The sequence below is a fragment of the Alligator mississippiensis genome, chromosome 8 (assembly GCF_030867095.1).
Source record: "Alligator mississippiensis isolate rAllMis1 chromosome 8, rAllMis1, whole genome shotgun sequence".
In the NCBI taxonomy this organism is placed as follows: Eukaryota; Metazoa; Chordata; order Crocodylia; family Alligatoridae; genus Alligator; species Alligator mississippiensis.
Window position 1 is genome coordinate 72,896,400 of NC_081831.1, and position 7,205 is coordinate 72,903,604.

The window sequence follows — 7,205 nt, forward strand, 5'->3', positions numbered from 1 at the left end:
GATGATCTGTAGCAGAGCTGGAAGTTGCAATCAGCTGTCTTTGATGCAAGGCCAGGGGTCTTCCTAGCTCCTTTAAAAACATGCTCAGATTTTAGGAAGTTATTTTAAAAAAAAGTGTTAACTGGGCGGGGGGGGGGGAAGCCAAAAACATTTCAGTAAGTTTGTGTTACCACCAGAAAAATTTAGCTACTCATGCTGGAGTACAGCACAGTTACCAGAAAGCAGTGGAGGCAAAAGCACTTAGTGGTTTAAATCAAACAGTGGTTCCCAAGCTCGTATGCAACAGGTTTTACACTTAGAAACAAAAACAAGATGGTTAAAAACTGAGCATCTGCTGCTTGCTTTTGCGGTTGTTAGCCAGTAAGATTCACACAAATGTTATTATTAGCAAAGGAGAAAACCTAAGGAAAACAAAGTGCTTCGCAACAGCAAGGAAACATCTCAGCAATTTTCCTAACGCTGATTTTATAACCAGTGTCCTGAAAACTGCTCCAAGTCAAAGCTGGCTTCAGGAGGGAAAGTGATGTAACCACTCATTACCAGCAGTGATGTAATCGTGGCTTGGAGGGACAACCCATCCCAACAGTGTATAAATAATGTTCTATATAAGCACCAAGAAGATACAAATAGCTCTAGGAAAGCCTACAACTAGGACACATGAGATGAAGTTAGGGAAGAAAAACACACTGAGGCTGAACATCAGGGAACATAGCATCTGGGAGCTCTGTTTAGGACAGGGGAAAGTCTCCAGCCGCTTGGGACACTTCGCTGGGTGAACAAGCAATTACAACATGGACATTGGGGGACATTTCTGCACCAACAGGTGCAGGGACGGAGCAGTTTTGAGCACAGATCTCAGCTCTTGCCAGTTCTGGGAGCTGCAGTTTTTTGATTTGGAGGGAAATAAATCCACCCCCTGAATCCCATGTGGTGCTCCCCCTGCTGGCCTCTGCCCCTTTGTCCGGCTAGCTAGTTCGGTAACCGCTGATGTGCGACAAGAAATAAGAGCTGGAGATTACTTAGTCTAGTGGGGGGGGGGGGCAACATTTTTGGCAGGCATGTCACAAATTAGCCCTGTACCCTCCCTGAGAACAACTCCAATGCCCTTCCCCAGCCCAGTCAGCTGTTTTGCTTTCTGTCCGATCTGCTGCTCTGCTTTCTGCTTCCAGCCCTATCTGATGCTGTGCTGCCTTTTCCCTGTGCCACACACCGAAGCTGCCTGTGCCACTTGTGGCACACAAGCCGCAGGTTGGCCACCTCAGTGTCCAACTTCCAGGTGTGTTTAAAGCTAATCAGTTACTCCAGATTTACTGCAAAGTTAGCGAATCAAAGATTTTTAGTCCTAACCCTCTGCACAGCCCTACAGAGAAAAAACCTTAGCAAACCACACACAGCTCAACAAATCAAGAGGACACTGAGCAAGAGTGCAAGGTTTCCTGCATAAAGATGTCCCGAAGGTACAGCTTGAGCCCAGCATTCATAATTATTCATAGATTCAGAGCAGCAGCTGGTCATGAAGTGTATCTTCTGCTTAGGAAGCAGAAACAAGAGGGGTCCCTACCAATTTGCATTGATCATCAGATCAGATCAGATTTATTCAGCACTTAAACAGAAAAAAAAATGAAGCCAGCAGCTGACTCACTCTGAAAAACCTCTCTCCCTGATATGCTTTTTCTAAGAGGGAAGGTAGAGTTGCTGCTTTTAAAACCACAGATTTTCCTTAAGTAGTTATTAACCAGTCTAGTAAACACTGAGAGCTTGACTCCCACTCTTGAACTTTACAATCTCTTCCATAACTGAGACCATGAACCCAATATAAACTTTCTTGTGTTTTTTCTCTTGCATTCAAGACACGGGGGGAAATGCTGACCCTCCCAACTCAATGGCAAAACTCCCAATGACTTCAAAGTAGTCCAGAGGTGTTCGATGAAAATGCCGGTCATGTCATGAGTGACCAAATGATGTATTTGCAAATGACTGGTGTGCCCAGTTTGTAGCAGTTTGTAGGCATAAATAGTTTTTACTGATGACTCCTAGAGTTCAACCAGTTTGGTTTTTTTTCCTCCAGGGAAATGAATTTGAATGACTAGAGTAAAGAACTCACCTGACGGAGAGCTGCCTGACTCATGGAGGAGGAGTCAGACATTGGTTTCTTTACTTGATCTGCCGTTGACCTTCCATCCTCTATGTCTCTGATTTCCTCCTCCTCTTGAGCTGCATAACTACACTCTCAGGTAAGATCTTCAGTGCTGTTATTTATGCAAAATATTAGTTGCAGTGAAAAAATGATCAAATTGAGTTCCTATATTTAAATATATTATGCCACTCATTGAGAGGAAAGAAAATAGTGGGACAATGTACATATAACGCATTTAATTGTTAGATACTGGTTGAAGCAAAGAAGAAGATTTAGCATTAAAGGCAACTGGGAAAACAAGTAAACCTGTGGATGGTCCTTCTTACCTACTGATCCATAAACAGCATGTAATGAAAAAAGCAGCAGTGGCCTTTTCATGCAAAGCACCTATCTTAATTGATGACTGACTAGTGATCAGCTTGACAAGACCTCAAGACCAAACAAAATGAGCATCACATTCAATTCCATTTTGAATGGTGAGATATGAAGACAGATTTCCCTGTGAACTCCTCTGATACAGTCAAACTGAGAGAGATGGAGAAATGGAGTTTCTGCTCCCTGGGGAATCTCACTGTCTTGAAATTTTGTTCCAGATAGGAAAGGAAAGGCCAACACTTTTTGGGAAATGGAACTTTTGGATATTTCCAAATAGAATTTTCTCAGATGTTTAATTTCAAATAAAATATTCAATCTAATCTATATACATATATTTAATTTTAGATCATCTTGAAATAATCAAAGTGCTCATAGAAATCAATCATTTAGGCTTCCATAAAAAATTAACCACATTGGCAAGTTTCCATGAACCACTTCAGTGTCAACTGAATGACAATTTTCCAATTCACTTAAAAGAAAGCTCTGCTCAACGTTATATTTGTCTGTGGCCAAGCAAACTTCTTCATAGATTTCACAGATTTCTAGGGTCGGAAGGGACCTATTAGATCATCGAGTCTGACCCCTTGCTCTGGGCAGGAAAGAGCGCTGGGATCAAGTGACCCCAGCCAGGTGCATGTCTAATCTCCTTTTGAACACCTCCAAGGTAGGGGAAAGCACCACCTCCCCTGGAAGCCCATTGCATATTTTGGCAGCCCTCACCATAAACAATTTCTTCCTGATGTCCAATCTAAATGTGCTCTCCTTCAGTTTATGGTCATTGTTTCTAGTAACCCCAAGGGGCACCCTGGTAAACAGAGTATCCCCTATTCCCTGCTGACCCCCCTGATGAGCTTTGTACACAGCCACGAGATCACCTCTTAGCCTTCTCTTGCGGAGGCTGAAGAAATTCAGATCCCTCAGTCTGTCTTCATAGGATCTTACCTGCAGGCCCTCAACCATACGAGTAGTCCTCCTCTGAACCCTTTCCAGGTTATCCACATCCCTCTTGAAGTGCAGCACCCAAAACTGGCCGCAGTACTCCAGCTGTGGCCTCACCAGTGCTGCACAGAGGGGAAGTATCACCTCCCTAGACCTGCTCGCGATGCACCTGCTAATGCAAGAGCGTGCGGTTAGCCTTGCTTATTACCTCGTCACATTGGTAACTCATGTTCATTTTTGCGTCGGCTATGACTCCGAGATCCCTTTTTGCCGCTGCGCTACTTAGAACAGTACTTCCCAGTCTATAGGCGCATTGGTGATTCTTTCTCCCCAGGTGCAGCACTTTGCACTTATCTTTGTTAAATTGCATCCTATTCTGATCCGCCCTTTCCCCAAATCTGTTCAAATCCACCTGAATTCACTCCCTACCCTCTAGTGTATTTACCATATCCCATAGTTTGGTTTTGTCTGTGAATTTGGATGGAGTGCTTTCAACACCCTCATCCAAATCACTGATGAAGATATTGAACAGCACTGGTCCAAGGACAGAGCCTTGGGGGACCCCACTGCCCACATCTCTCCAGGTAGAAACCACCCCGTTCACCACCTCTCTCTGGGTATGCCTCATAAGCCAGTTATCCACCCACCTGACTGTGAAAAAATCCACGTCACAGCTACTTAGTTTATTCATAAGAATTGGGTGTGACACTGTGTCGAAAGCCTTTTTAAAATCCAAGTAAATAACATCTACCTCTACTCCTGCATCTAAGCACTTTGTGACCTGGTCATAAAAAGAGACCAGGTTAGTCAGGCAGGATCTGCCTGCTATAAACCCATGCTGGTTGCCCCTTAACATTGTATTACTTGCTGGCCCCCCACAAATGTGATCCGTAATGATTTTTTCTAAGGTCTTGCCAAGTATAGAGGTGAGGCTAACCGGCCTATAATTACACAGGTCCTCCTTCCTCCCCTTCTTGAAAAAAAGGGACCACACTGGCCCTCTTCCAGTCTTCTGGGACCTGTCCTGAGTGCCACGAGTGCTCAAACAGTTGCACCAGTGGTTTCACTATGACACTGGCCAATTCCTTTAGTACCCTTGGGTGAAGATCATCGGGGCCTGCTGACTTAAATACGTCCAACCCCTCCAAGTGCACCTTCACCAAGTCAGTGCTAATTGCTCGTGGATTGGCATCTCTCTCAAGCCACACTAAAGTCTCATTGGGAGGTGTGTTTGTATCTGTGTCCAGGAACACAGATGCAAAGAAATCCTTTAAGAGTGAAACTTTGTCCATCCTATGTGTGTCCATCCTATCTGTTATGAGTTGCCCTAGTCCATCCTGTAGTGGTCCTATGTTACCCTGCGCCTTCTTCTTGCTCCCTATGTACTTAAAGGAGGACTTTTTGTTACACTTAATCTTTGTTTCCAGCCTGAGTTCTGTTTCTGCTTTGACCTTCCTCACCACTTCCTTGCAAGCATGAGTCAAACAGGTATACTCCTCCTTGGTGGCTGTCCCCTGCTTCCACAGCCTGTAAGCCTCTCTTTTCCCCTGTATGCTCTCCTGGATTTCCCTGCTCAGCCAAGAGGGTTTCTTGGCTCTTTTGCCTCCTTTTGTGTGTACTGGGATGGTACCCCTTTGTGCCTGCAGGATCAGTTCCTTTAGGAACGCCCACCCTTCGTGGACTCCCAACTCACTGATGCTATTACCCCTCAGTCCCACTCTAAGTAATCTCCTGAGCTTGTTGAAGTTGGCCTTCCGGAAGTGTAGCATTTCCGCCCTACTAGTTATCTTTCCCAGCCTTTTGCCGGATAGTGAATCCTATCAATGGGTGGTCACTGTCTCATATTTTACCTTGTACCTGCAGATCCTCCACCAAGTCCTCCCCTGTGGTCAGCACCAAGTCGAGTAAGGCATTTCCCTTAGCAGGACTGCATACCTCCTGTGTTAGGTGCAGGTCCTGTATGCAGGTGAGGAACCTATGTGAGTAGGCAGACCTGGCCAACTGCTCCTCATTCTTGAATGAGGACTCCAGTATATTTCACGGCATTGGACAGGGTGAACATGCAGAAAATGGCTTGTGAACATGCAAGTAAAATCAGAATTCAGATTAAGGTTTATAGTTTTCCACTGAGCATCGCCCATTACCTGTGGATGAGACAAAGATCATATCAAGGCCAGGAGAGTCATATGCTACAAGAGAATTAAGTTTGACAAGGCCTCAACCCCAAATTAGGACTAATCTTTGGATCTAAGCATGGTATGCTGCAGCTGTCAGAAACACTGCTAACAAAGGAATTTAGTAGAGAAAGAACTGACATACTTTGGATCCTGATTCTGGCCACTGGAAAACACTTTGCAAATATCTTGAACAGTTGTAGAATAACATTTTGTACTATAGTTTTGTAAAAACATGACATGGGTATTGAAAAGGACTTTGCTAATGAGCTCGGTTGAAAAAGGTTTCCAGTTTAGAAGGCATTTATATCTAAAACCCAGAGGGAAAATATTGGGAAGGGATTGTAGAAGCCTGTTTTTGTTTGAGATGTAATAAAATCATTTCCCTAACAATCTTAAACTGCAGAGCCAAGGGACAGATCAAATTTATGAGACATCAAATCTATACCCCACCACCCCCAACCTCCTCTTCTCCACTCCAAGTCTTAGGGGGTCAGGCTTCTCACACACAGACACAGCCTCTCTCTATGTTTCAGCATCTGGTCTTACCTGTCTTGGCCTGATCCAAAGGCTATAATAGTTCTGGTGAGGAGCTGATATGGTATCTGTTCAAGATTCAGAAGAGTTGGATCCTAAGTGGATAAAGGCAAGACATAACAGGTAGAAGATGCACCTTCTTTATGAAGAAGTCATGACTGATTGATCTGCTTGGCAAATAACAGCACAACTGAGTGTTTAGGTTTCATGAATTTGCAGGACATTTTTTTCTGGACTCTTACTAACAACGTTGGGATTCAGAAGGTTAACAGCGTTGGGATTCATCTCCTCAAACAAATTTCTTCCTGAAAGGTACATTCTCTCCACTCGGACATTCTTCAAAAGCATCAACCACCAGCTGAGACAGGCAGAGTCATTACAAGGTGTCCCACCAGCCAGCTGGAAAGAAAACAGTTGGGTGCTGATTGAGATGCTACCTGTGGCTTAGCCTGGAAGAAAACAAAGAGTGGAGGATCTAAACTTAAGAACTGGCATCTGATATTGATGTGTAGGATCAAGATTCAGGACTTGGGTGTAGTCTCAGTCCTGCCCACAACACGCTTATACCTTTGCACAGTTAATGTCCCTCTATTGTACAATCTACTCGTCTGACAAATGAGCCTAAAGCCAAATACCCTGCGGCACGTGGCTGACTTGCAACAGTTTGAGATGATCAGGTGAAGGGTAAGTACTGACAAATTATTTGCGATGGAAAAGCTGGAACAAACCTGCCGCCTGTGACTACTGTTTATACGCTCACAGCCTGAATTGAATTCCTAGCTAGCATAAGGTAGGAAAGACTTGCTATCAATTTTCTGAGATTTCTTGCACGTTACAGGCACAAGACTTTAAGAAGCACCTTATCCTCCAGAAAATGTCATGTCCCAGGGAAGCAAATGGATTTTTCATATGAGAGAGGATTAGAGACAGACAGCAGCTTCTAGAAAATTATGCTTTTAGAATCCTGTGGCATCCGGCAGGGGGGAAAAAAACACGCTGGCCATTTTGGAAGAAGAGCTCACAACAGCATGGTAAATTGACCA